Source organism: Hippopotamus amphibius, chromosome 17 (assembly GCF_030028045.1).
Source record: "Hippopotamus amphibius kiboko isolate mHipAmp2 chromosome 17, mHipAmp2.hap2, whole genome shotgun sequence".
In the NCBI taxonomy this organism is placed as follows: domain Eukaryota; kingdom Metazoa; phylum Chordata; class Mammalia; order Artiodactyla; family Hippopotamidae; genus Hippopotamus; species Hippopotamus amphibius.
Window position 1 is genome coordinate 43065336 of NC_080202.1, and position 13205 is coordinate 43078540.

General features: G+C 39.9%; 1 pseudogene; it reads left to right on the plus strand.

Moving 5' to 3' along the window:
• Nucleotides 1–87: 87 nt before the first annotated feature.
• Nucleotides 88–13205, plus strand: part of LOC130839594 (leucine-rich repeat-containing protein 37B-like) — a 55030-nt pseudogene continuing 41912 nt past the window's right edge.

Sequence of the window (13205 nt, forward strand, 5' to 3'; positions counted from 1 at the left end):
AAACCTTCAGCACAAGAGGAGACCCCAGCTCAGACTCCAGAGCTCTCTAATGCGATTGTAGTTCTCTCTCCAGAGCATCACGTAACAATGGTTTCTCCTCTAGGTCAGGATCAAGCTCAGCTTCTGCAGCGGCCCCCTGTCACCATTAAACCTGTGGATCTTGCACTTGCCGTAACTCCAGCGTTCACTAATGAGGTTGAAAGTTCTCCATCCCAACAAGAAGCCTCAGCCCAGTTCACAGTGTCCCCTGAGCAGGGGAAACCTTTGTGAGTGCAGCAAGAGGTTTCAGATCAGCATCCAACCACGTCTGAAAGTGTTGAACCTTCTCCAGTCCAGCAGGAGCCCCCAACTCAGCCTCCAGAGGCCCCTACAGATGTTGCAGCTCCACCTTCAGTACCTAATGACGTGACAGTCTCACCTCTAAGTCCGGGTGAAGCTCAACATCCAGTGTTGCCTAATATCACAGTTAAACCCTTGGATCTGGTGGTTGTTTTAACTCTAGAGCCCACTGAAGAGGTGGAACATCCTCCAGTGCAGCAGGAGGCTCCAGCACAGTCTCCGGTTCCCCAGCGGGGCTCGAATATACCTCCTGAGCCTCCTAAGGAGGTGGTACCTTCTGCCACACAACAGGAGCTTCAGGCTCAGGCATCAGAGCCCCCTACAGAAGTGGAACCATTGCCAGTCCAGCCTACCACAGAGGCTGAACGTTCCACAGTCCTGCAGCAGAGTGCAGTTCCAGCAGCATCCCCCGAAGTGACACTTCCAAGTCCAGAGCAGGTTCAGCTTCCACATCCAACCTTGACTGAGGTCACAGTTCAACCTTTGGACCTGGAAATTATGTTAACTCCAGAATCCAGTACGGAGGCTGAACCTTCTCCAACCACACAGCAGCCCCAAGCTCAGCCTCCAGAGGCAGCTGTAGCTCAGTCTCCATTGCATCCCGAGGTGCCGGTTCCAGCACCAGATCAGGCTCATGCTGAGCCTCCAACATCACCCAGGGTCACAGCGAAAACTTTGGACCTGGACCTGGAACCTACCATAACTCCAGAGCCTTCCATGGAGTCTGGATATTCTACAGCCGTGCTGCAAACTCCAGCCCCACCTCCCAAACACCCTGAGGTGACGCTTGCACAGCCAACCCTGCCTCAAGTCACCATTATCCCTGTGGACCTGGGAGGTACCATTTCTCAGCAACCAAGTCCATCTGAGACAGTTCTTTTTCCTTCGACTCAGGATTCAGTATCCACAGGTCTTCCTGGGTGTAAACTATACCCCCCAAAAGAAGCAACCAGAACAGAATGCCACCACAGACATCAACATATGTGAGCTCTGTACCTGCAAAGATGAGACGCTGTCCTGTGTGGGTCTCAGCCCAAAGCAGAAGCTCCACAGAGTGCCTGAGCCACAGCCCAACACCTACAAGGGCATCTTCACCACCGTGTAAGAATCCCTTTCCTCATTTGTTCTCTGCATCCTGCCTGACATGGCAGCCTTTCTTCGAGGTCTTCCTGGGTCTTCCTCATCTCCCCAACCCATGTTGACTGACTTTCCGTTTCTACCTTTTGTTTGTCAATGTTGCTTATCTTCATTCTCCTTCTTGCTATTGTTCCCTCTTCTCCAGGTTTCTGCTTATCATTGCCCTTATTCTTTTTCCTTCTCCATTTTTTACTCCAGTATTTAACTCCTTAACATCGACTCTTCTCCCACCTTTGCTGCATCCTCTTTACAGCAACATGTGCCTCTCCCCACCCCGTTGGTGGTAATACCACAGAGTGGTTAAGAGTGAGATTCCGGAGCCAGGCCGCCTGGGTTTGAACCCAGGTCTGTTGTTGATTAGCTTTGTGACTCCATGTCCTCATCTGTAAAGTGGGGACTGTGGCAGTCATCATCTCATAGCATTGTCGTGAGATTTACACGTGTTAATACAGGTGAAGCTCTTATATCAGTGCCTTCCATGTATTTTAGTGTTAGCTATCCTTATTGAATCTCTCAGTTATATCTCGAAGTCATATTCGTCCCCTAGCTTTCTATTTATAGCACCCATTTTGTGCCCACCCCAGGGCTAAGTACTGTTGGAGCCACAGAAGTCCAGCATTGTCTCCAGAACATGACAATGCCAAGTGGAAAGAAAGGGGATGTGCCTTAAAAGGGAGGTAATATATACTAAAGTATTAAAAGAGATACAGATAGGGGCTGTAATTCACCAGAACCTGTAATTACTGAGGTGTGGGGGTCACAGAAATCTGCATGGATAGGCTAAAACTTTAGCTGGGATGTGAAGGTTGGCTATGATTTTTTAGAGAAAAAACAGGGAGTACAATGTAGGCAAAGGTGTGAGTGCAGGGATGATCAGGGTTTAGTAGATCCATCTGGTTGTAAAGAATTGGGTTAGGCAGCAGTGAAAGATATGATTATGAAAAACCCTGGCTCTCTGCAATGGGGGTTTGAAAGTTATGCTCTAAGATATGGGGGGCCACTGAAAGTTTTCAAGCCAGAGAGACAAATGATTAGAATGAGAGGATGATTTTAGATTCCGTATGTAGAGTGATCTAGAGGGGAAAGCTTGATTCAGGGAGACCAAATAACATGCTCTAGCAAAATCTACGAGTAACGTGAGAAGGGGCTGAATTAGAATCGTTGAGATGGGAGTGGAAAAAAAATTCTGAGAGCACTACAGAGGAAGAACTGACAAGATGTAGTAACTGACTAGAGTTGGAGGATTGGGTATACAGGAAAGAGGAAAATCATGTGTGTTGAAGGGCAGAATGATGGTGGTGTAACAGTGGAAATACAGCAGTGGGGAAGTAGAGTCAGTGTGAGGGAGAGGAGATCAGTTTTAGGCATCTATTACTGGTGATCAGAAAGCACCCAGAATGCTCTGTTTGAGTGGAAATGTCCCTTAGGCAGATGGGCAGAGAGGTATCTGTTTTGAGTTCGTTCTGAGCCCCCTGAAGAATGTGCATATAGACTGAATAGTTTCATTGTTGCTGAGGGAAGAGGACAAAGCTAAAGGTAAAGATTCAGAGCCATCCACTGAATGAGTGGTTGAAACTGAACCTCCGACATTTTAACAGCTTCTCTTGAACATGTCTAATTCTCAGGTACATTCTCATAACAAAAAAAAAAAAAAGTCACAGAAGTATATAGGATGAGATGTGCAAATTGTACCCCATCTTCCCACCACCAATAAGGTAACTCCTGTTACTATTTTGATGGTGTCCTTCCTTCCAACCTCTTTCCTTTGCCTTTGTTCCCCTAATGAGGTGATACTTTTACTCCTTGCTCAGTGCTTTGTGCTTTTCCCTATGCAACATGTCTAAGAGATGTTTTCATATTAGTCCTTCCAAGTTCTAACTGCCCTTATCCTTCCAACACGTGGAGTAAGTTTGAGGGCACTAACCAAACCTTTGGTATTGCCTGGCATAGGATTTCTTTATATTTATCTGCTGATATTGATCAGTGTTTGCCATTTTTCTCATTGATTGGTAGAAGTCATTTTAGACACATAAGTGATTTTGGGGAAAAAAAGACTTACATTCAAAGCAACTGGCATTATGTATCCAAGAAATTGGACAGAGAGGAAGTTCAGGTTCTGAGGAGAGGCCACGTTGTTTGTGCCAGGGGCCTCATGTTAGGTCTTTATTAATTGTGCACACTGGGCAGCTGAGAAGCTGTGGGAATGAGAAAACTGGTCTCTTCTGCACTTGAATATTCCCCACAAGGTGGCCATGATTCTTTTACTTATTCTCCTCATTCTTTTCATGCCAATTCAAGGATATGAACTGTGTTTCTTCACAGAAATTTCCAAGGAAACTCTATTTCTCACATTGATGAAAATGTATGGAAGGCATACCGTTGGACTGAGACACTGTGAGTATATTCTGTCCAGATATGAATACAAAGAGCTAACTGCATTGTAAGATCCTTCTTGGTCCAGAATTTTGAGGTCAATAGCTGTGAGAAAAGGTATTTCCCCCTCCGTATCCCAAAGCAACCTACTGATTGAAATTCTGTGTTTATTTAGAAAATTAAATTTGGCAGGCCTTCTTTAAAATCAGTAAAGGCCAATTTAAAGTCCTTTTCCATTATACACGTAATACATTATTTTCTCAATATGTAAAAATGAAATAACAGGTATAGTGAAAACCCTCCTTGTGCCCTAATCCCCCACCCATGCGACTTTGAGTTTAGTATATATCTTGCAGACTCTTCCATATATTTGAGTAAATGCATATTTAAGGTAAGAACATACGTTTGCCGTGTGATTTTAATTTATTTTTTACATAAATGATAATCTCCTGCAACTTGACTTTCACTTCATGCTATGTCTTAGGAGGGTGAGTCAAAAATTATCCATTCTCTGGCGATAGAATTTCTACAGCCAGAGTGCAGATAATTTTTGACTCACCTTGGTAGATTTCTTTCCTTCCCGGTACATAGGTGGTTAGTCCATTCATTTAACCTCCTGCATGGTATTCCATAGTGTGAATGTATCACAGTTTAATAATGCCCCCCTTGAAGGATGTTTAGATTATGTCCAGTTTTCTTGTTACTGCATCGATGCAGTTACTGTCCTTGTACCTGCATCTTTGTGAACCTGGTCAAATATTTCTGCAGAATCGTTATCTAGAACTGGGATTGTTGGTGTGAAGACTCTGTAGATATAAAATTTTCATTGCCCTCAAAAAGGTTGAGTCAGCTTAAGCGCCAAGTCAACATTCTGTGATGACTCTCATTTCCCCACACCCTTTCACCACTGATAGTCTCTCCTTTTTTTCTTTCTTTTTTTTTCTTGCTGATCTGGTGGGTGACTAAAAAGGGTCCCATCTGAATTTGAATTTTTCTGATTACTTGTGAATTTAAATATTTTGTATGTTTACTGAACATTTGTATTTTATCCCTGAATTGTCTGTCCTTTGCCCTTTTTCTGTTACTATTTTTTATATCCATTTGTAGAAAAAGTCAGTTTAGATACACAAATGAATTTGGAAAAACACGTTCAAAGTAATTTTTCATGACAGTTTGTGGTCATATCATTAGTTCAACTTGAATAGACAAGTCATACATGACTTCTGAATTAATAATAAAAGACCTAACAGTCAACCTAAGAATAGGGTTTATGACAGCTCTTAAAGAGGTGCCCCCTTAGTCTGATATCTTATTGGATATTAGAGGGAAAAAAAATGACACTAGCAGACAATTTTTTTAATTTACAGATTTCCTAAATACTATATGTAGTTTATATTTCCCATGATAGCATCTAAGTTGGAGATTTTATTTCCCAAAGTTGTAAGAAAAATGAAAGTCATCTGGCACAAGAAATAGATAACTTAGTTTCCTCTGGGGAGTGGAGGTGGGGTGGTAGACTGAGGGACAGAGGTAAGAGAAAAAGTTTGGATCGTGTGCTATGTATTTTTGGAATTTTGAGCCATGTGAATATATATTACATATTTTTTAAAAATAAATTGAAATTAAAAATTAATTTTTTAAAAAGCATGTGTTTGGGAGGTGATACACTATAACATGAGTCTGGTAAGGTTTGAAGATTTCTAAGTCAGTTTGAGGTTTATACCTTGTAAGCAGAGGTTCCTAACTTGGGTTCAATGATTCCCCAAGGCAGAATTTCTTAACCTTCCCTCCTGCTCCCCCATGTACATCTCTCTGCTGACCTGAAGAAGCTTATGTTCTTGGGATCTTGTTTTGAAATGTATAATAAGTTAAAATATATAGAAAAACAAGGCAAACTAATTATATTGAAATAGTTTTCAGAATATTTTTAAAGTTTGTGATATACTAATAAATATGCTCTTAACACATTAAATAACAGGATATGGTGGTAGGTCTTATAAATATTATAGCTCTAAGGTAGTGATGAGAATAAATGGTGTTTCGAGATATCTGTAACATATACTTGGTAGCAGATGATCTGTGATTTCCATTGGGGACCAAATTAACTATAGTGCTGATCTGGTGTGATGTGTTGCCTACATTCAAAATGGAAGGAAATGCTGATTTTAGATAGAGATTTGTGAAAATTGAGATGTAATTTTGTTTCTCATCCAAGTTCTGCCCTCTGGATTCAGTCCACTCTGTTCATAGACTTCTGCCCTAAAAGGATGATCCACAGATGGAAATTGCATGCACACTTTTGCATGCGTTCAAGAGAGTGCAGTTTTCTAGGGACAAGAACCATTGCTTTTATGAAATTCTCAAAGGATTCTTGTCTCAGAAGATTGAGTCACAGATGTAGGGAAGAAGAATGGCATTTCTTTTCCTGTACTTATCTTCATGAGTGATGTTAAGTGGTTGACCTGCTTTAAATAAAAGTATCTGATAGTTAAATAAAAGTACCTGTCACTTTCTGAATTCATTTAATAGATATTTTTGGAGTATCTAGTACATGCCAGCAACTGTTTTACATGCTAGGGATACAGGCCCAAGAATAAACCAGCCTAAGTATCCCAGTTCTCAGGGGGTTTACAAATATACAAAAATAAGTATATAAGTATAATAAATAGATAGATATAATTTCAAGTATTGATAAATACTTTGGAGAGAAAGAAAGTAGGGGAAGGAGAGGAAATCAATTCCAGTATGGCCTACTGTTTGTATTATACACATACTTAAGTCAAACCAACCAGCAGACCAACCCTGAGGCCTCTCAGTGTCCTAGAAGTTACTGAGGTGGAGAGAAGGATAATTGTCAATAATATAGAATCAAGAATGAATGTGAAATTCAGAAGATTGCCTTAGACCAGAACCCTGGTCAGAAGTTAAACATGGATGTTTCTTAAATGTTACTTCGTGCCTGGTTTTGATATTTGCATGTTTGAGAAAGTTTGATATCTGGCTTTAACTCTTGATTCCCCATAGTTTTAAAATTTTTGCTTCAGTCATAATGAATATTTGGAGTTCTACACATCAGTGTATTTGATTTCAGTTATTCAGTTATTGAGTATTTGAAGCTCCTTTTTTGGAAATTTTTTGTGACTGACTCATTCTCAGTTTCCACTCTACTTCTAGGTTGAATTTGTTATTGTTATTTAAAACTGTTTTACTCTCCTGTCATGCAAACAACTTCACTGAAAGAAACCGCATTAATTGAAAACACGTAGTCTTTGTTTACTCCCTGTCCCACATGATATTCAGACTCTAACCAGGGTGATGTGGGCCTCAGCCAGTCAGAGAGCACAGTGCCATGAAGAGTTGAGGATCAGCCCCATCTCTTCGCCGTCCTTATTGACTCCTTGTCAGTGTTCAAAGTTATAATTAGCATATATGAGCTTCACTTTTCTCTTGAGTTTTTTCATATATCTTCATTTCCTGTGACCTTTGTGTGTCATTCATGGTATACACATACAATTTTGTTACGTGACATGGGGAGGGAGTGTTTTTTCCAACTTTTGAAATTATGAAAAGGGTTAGTGTAAACATTGTTGGACATACTGATTGGTTTTGTCTTTTTGGATCATTTCCATGGAGATATGAAGCCACCACTTAACAGAGGTGAGAAGACAATCCATCTTAGCACCATCTGTTGACCATCCTCCCTAACATGGATTCTGACCATCACTGCTGCTCCTTCTAACGTGGTGAATTTCAAATGGAGGTCAGGGTCTTTGAAGCATTGTCAGGGCTCCAAGTGTTCTTTGTGGGAAGTAAAGTCTTTTGTGTTTTTGTTTTACTGATCTTTTAAAAATGTGTGTGACTGTATTCTGTATAATAGGAACCACCTTAGTAACTGAGAGTTGCAGAGTTTCCAGGTAGTAATATTTTAATTTTCATAACCTATGAGTAAAGAATTAATTTATGAGATGGGATTAAGCTATGAGATGGAATTAATATAAATACGTGACCAAGAGACACTGTGAGTGAAAAGCAGAACATTTTAATGCAGAACTCAATGGAAATAGTTTCACAAGGCAATAGAGCATGTGCTCAGATCCCCAAGGCTCCTGAAGGATGTACCACTGTTAAATACTGTATGCTAACTCATATGTATGGAATCTAAAAGAACGGTACTGATGAACCCAGTGACAGGGCAAGAATAAAGATGCAGTTGTAGAGAACGGACTTGAGGACACGGGGTGGGGGGCGAAGGGGATGCTGGGATGAAGCGAGAGAATAGTGTTGACATATATACTCTACCAAATGTAAAAGACACAGCTAGTGGGAAACTGCTGCATAAAACAGGGAGAGCAACTTGATGATGGGCGGGATAGGGAGGGTGGGAGGGAGTCGCGGGAGGGAAGGGATATGGGAATACAGGTATAAATACAGCTGATTCACTTTGTTGTACCACAAAAACTGGCACAACAATGTAAAGCAATTATATTCCAATAAAGAGCTTTAAAAAAAAAATATCGCCTGCAAGGAAGGCGATTCTTTGACATCTTATATAGTTTCTTCTGTGCTGGCTCTCCACCAGAGCCTCACTCCACTCTTGGGATACTGGTTATGTGCCTTCCTGTTTATTAGGTATAAGAAACAGGTGCCTAACAGCACCGCCTCCTCCCCGAAGCATGTTACTAGTCTTTATTGTGAGACCAGCAGAAGCAATGGCATCACATTCCTCGGGCAGATCCAGGTGTCAGGCTTGACTGTGAGTCATCCCGGAGCCCTTCATTCTGCACTCTGGACAGGTCATTGGCTGGATCTCTCAGTTTTCTAATTTACTCTTTAACTGTCATTTCTGCTGCTCATATACTGAGTTTATTTATTACTGCTAGCACTTGTAATTCGTATATTCTTGAGTTGATTCTTTTTCATGGATATACTATGTGCTTCCCTCTGTCTGAGGATAATAATTATGCTATGCTAAGGTCCTCTTGTGCTGTGTTAACTCTGATTCATTGGCATTGACTATAAGCTCTTATGTTTGTTTTTGTTTTCTGTACTTAATGGAGTTGGCTTTCTCACATTGTTTGGTCATTTCTGAGTGCAGTTCATCCTTGCAGTTGAGATTCTACTGCTTTTGTTTCCCAGCTTTAGAGGAGAAGTGAAATGAGCTGCTGGGGCTTGTTACTCCCAATGGGTTCCCCTGAGAATAAGGCAGAGGTGGTAGGTGCCTTCTGGTGGCGAGTCAGGGAGTGCATACCTTTCTTCCAGGGTCCTGGGACCTTGCCTCCTTCCTGACACCAATTGCTCCTATCTGGAGGAAGACACCTTTGCTGCCTGGATCAAGGTGGAAGGATGTGGGGTTGACGTATGCTGTAGGCTGCTGTTGCAACTGATGAGGCTGTAGGTAGCTCTAGGACGTTTCTGGTAGGGGAGCATTTGTGGAGCTGTTTCCACGCATTGAGCTAAGGTTATAATTTTTAAGTTAAATCTTTTCTAGCATTCCTGGGGATTTTGGTGGAAGTTGAAGGGGTGGAGACTTGACATGTTTCAGTCTGCCAACTTGAAGTAGCACAACTTAGGAAAACAATTTTCTATCCCTATTACATCCTAGAGAAACTCAGGCAAACATGTATCTGGATACAAATACAAGCATGTTCAAAGCAGTATTGTTTTTAATAACTAAAAACTAGAAAAGTCTCAGTATGCACCAAGAGTTGAATGAAATAATAAAATGTGGTATAGTCATAGACTTAGAAGTCATACACTTCATCATAATGCAAACCACACAGGTAATCTTAAATTTTCTGGTAGCCACTTAAAAATAAAAGTAAAAAGAAACAGATAAAATTAATATCTTTTACTTAACCCTTATATCCAAAATATCATTTTAACACGTAATCATTATATACATTATTAATAAGATATTCTACATTTTTTCTATGACGTGTTTGCAGGCCGCAACCAAGAAGTTCGCATGCCGTAGCAGAAAGTTCCCACATACCGCAACTAAGACCTGGCACAGCCAAAATACATACATACATACATACGTACATTCATGCATACATACATATTTTTTAAAACTTTAGGGAAAAAAACTTAGAGTTAACAAAAAGTTAAGAGTCTCTACATTTTTTTTCCAAGCTGACTCTATGAAATCACAATGTAGTTGCAAAATTGTATCACAAATACTTGATGTGTATTTAGATTTCATAAAATTTGCAGTTGAAAAAGTAGTATCACATACACAAATTGTTGTAAATATACTTAGTTTCCAGTAATTACATTGAGTATCAGTTTTTTAAATGTAAATTTTGAAATAATTGAAATGAATTAAATTAAAAATTCAGTCTTTAGTCACATTAGCCACTTGCACGTACCCAGAAGCCTCATATAGCTGGACACGCAACACTACATGCTACAGGCAAAAATAACATTATTTTACAAAATAATGTTGAATGAAAGAAGCAATGTAGGAAATAATGCATATAGTAGCATTCCACTTACATGAGGAAGAAGCAAGAGCAAAGTGTGTTGTTTATGGCTGATACAGAAAAGACAAAACTACATTTAAAAAGCAAGGAAATTCTTATGAAAGTCAGGATAGTGGTTCCCCCTAGAAAGTCAGAGAGGGTTGTGATTGGAAAGGTGCACATGGGCGGCTTCTGGGATGCTGGCAGGATTCTTTCTTGACATGAATGGTGTTACCTGGGGATTTGTTTTATAATTATTAACCTGAACAATTACATTATGTATCTTTTATAGACATTTCAGCTTTCGAAAACTTCTTAATGGGGGAAAAATCAGATGGCTTCATTTGAAGCCCTGATAGAGTTCTGTATGGGACTTCCCAGTAAGTTTTGGGGAAAGATGGGAGGGAAGGACAGCTCTGCAACACTGGGTTAAAACCCAGAGCTGGGTTCTAACAGAGACTTGGTGATCTAGAGAGTAGGCATTAACTATATGATTTGGTGGAAGAATGGATGGGGTGTGTGTGTGTGTGTGTGTGAGAGAGAGAGAGAGGTAGAGAGAGGTGGACACAAAGGAGGATGTGAGAAGAAAGCTTTAAATGAAAACAGAGCAGAAATCACCATCCCTAAATTAAATAAGAATTAGGATGTTTAGGTGGCACCATTACCCAGCTTTCTTCCACATATAGGAGTTAGTCCTATGTAGTAAATAGTTGTACTTCTTTTGCATTTTGATCCAGAAATAACCTTTTCATTTTTCAGGATTCTCAGTGACAATCATTTGACTGAATTACATAAGGACTCATCTGAAGGCTTGCTATCCCTCCAGTATTTGTAAGTTAATTAGTTTATCGTATTCATTTATGAGTTCTTATCTATAAGTAGATTATCTATAAGGTAATTAAGGGGGTTCAAGTTAGATAATCTCTTCAAGTTTTTTCAAGAGCAGTAAAATTCTACAATTCTGTAAGTCTGTGTAGGACCCCAGCCCATCTCTAGCATTAAATACCTCCTATTCCTGAGATGGAGCTATATGTAATGAGGTGGGTAGACCTAGAGTCTGTCATACAGAGTGAAGTAAGTCAGAAAGAGAAAGACAAATATTGTATGCTAACTCATATATACGGAATCTAAAAATGGTACTGATGAACTCAGTGACAAGACAAGAACAAGGATGCAGATACAGAGAATGGACTGGAGAACTTGAGGTTTGGGGCGGTGGGGTGGGGTGAAGGGGAAGCTGAGACAAAGTGAGAGAGTAGCACAGACATATATATACTACCAACTGTAAAATAGATAGCCAGTTGGCTGTTGCTGTATAACAAAGGGAGTTCAATTCGATGATGGATGATGCCTTAGAGGACTGGGACGGGGAGGGTGGGGGGGAGCTGAGGGAGGGAGGGAATACGGGAATATGTGTATAAATACAGATGATTGAACTTGGTGTACCTCAAAAAAATAATAAATAAATACCTCCTATTCCTTTTTAATTTTTACATTATGTAGACAAGATATTGATAGAAAAACCCCCTTTAGTTGTAGGGGAAAAGTGGTGATGAGGCTTGAACAGTTATAGACTCCCGTATGAACCTTATTATATGTGTTCCTATGCTCCTCGTTTATATTTCGTTTATGACCTACGATCAAATCTGACCCATGGTCCATTTCTATACAGGCTATACGTAATAAAATGATATTTTAAAGGCAGTAAATGAAAAAAAAAGAGAAAGAAAAATATGCGACAGAGATTGTGTGTGGCCTGCAAAAGCTAAAATATTTACTATCTGGCCTTTACAGAAAAGATTTGAAAAAGTTGCTTAGTAAAATGAGAGGAGTTAAAATTAACCTCAGGACTTCCCTGGTGGCACAGTGGTTAAGAATCCGCCTGCCAATGCACGAGTCATGGGTTCGATCCCTGGTCCAGGAAGATCCGACATGTCACGGATCAACTCAGCCCACGTGCCACAACTACTGAGCCTGCGCTCTAGAGCCTTCAGCCCACAAGTACTGAAGCCCATGAGCCTGGAGCCCAGGCTCCGCAACAAGGGAAGCCTCTGCAATGAGAACCCCTTGCACCACAATGAAGAGTAACCCCCGCTTGTCATAACTAGAGAAAACCTTCATGCAGCAACAAAGCCTCAATGCAGCCAATAAGTGAGTTAAAAAAAAAAAGTTAACCTCAGGTTGCAACCTACAGGACAAGAAAATACAGAACACTTACATTAATATGAATGCCATTAACTCATAATTTTGATAATTTAATCTAAGTTAAATTAATATTTAAATATTAAATATTTAAGCAGATGAATTATGTAAACAGTATTGTCCAGAACACATTAAGTTACCAAAAAAAACAGACTGTTATTAAGGATTGCAGTGCAGAATCATTATATCAATATTAAAAATATGTAAGATGATGATTAACTGGTATCTTTAGAAATGTTTACACTAAATAAGTATATCAGAAATGCACCTAACAAATATCTCTCCAGCCTCTGTTTTTTTCTGTTTTTTTGTTTGTTCGTTTGTTTGTTTTGTTTTGTTCTTTGGGCTTCACAGCCCTGCTTGCAGGATCTTAGTTTCCTGACCATGGATTGAACCCAGGCCCTCGGAGTCCACTGGGCTGCCAAGGAATTCCATCTCCAGCTCCTTTATCAAAGAGGAAATGCTTGCATAGTATTTCTGTTTATTTAGGGGTAAGTAGATACTGTGTTCTTTGCTATAAAAGCTCAATTTTTGTCCTTTGTTCATGGCATCCAAAGCTGTGTATGTCATTAATCCTTATTAAGCCAAGTAATGATTCTGTTTAGCAATCAGATTCTTCTTGCAAATATAAAAGGCTTAGGGAAGTGAGTATAAGGATCCTGACATGCCACTAAAAATAGTTATTTTAATTAT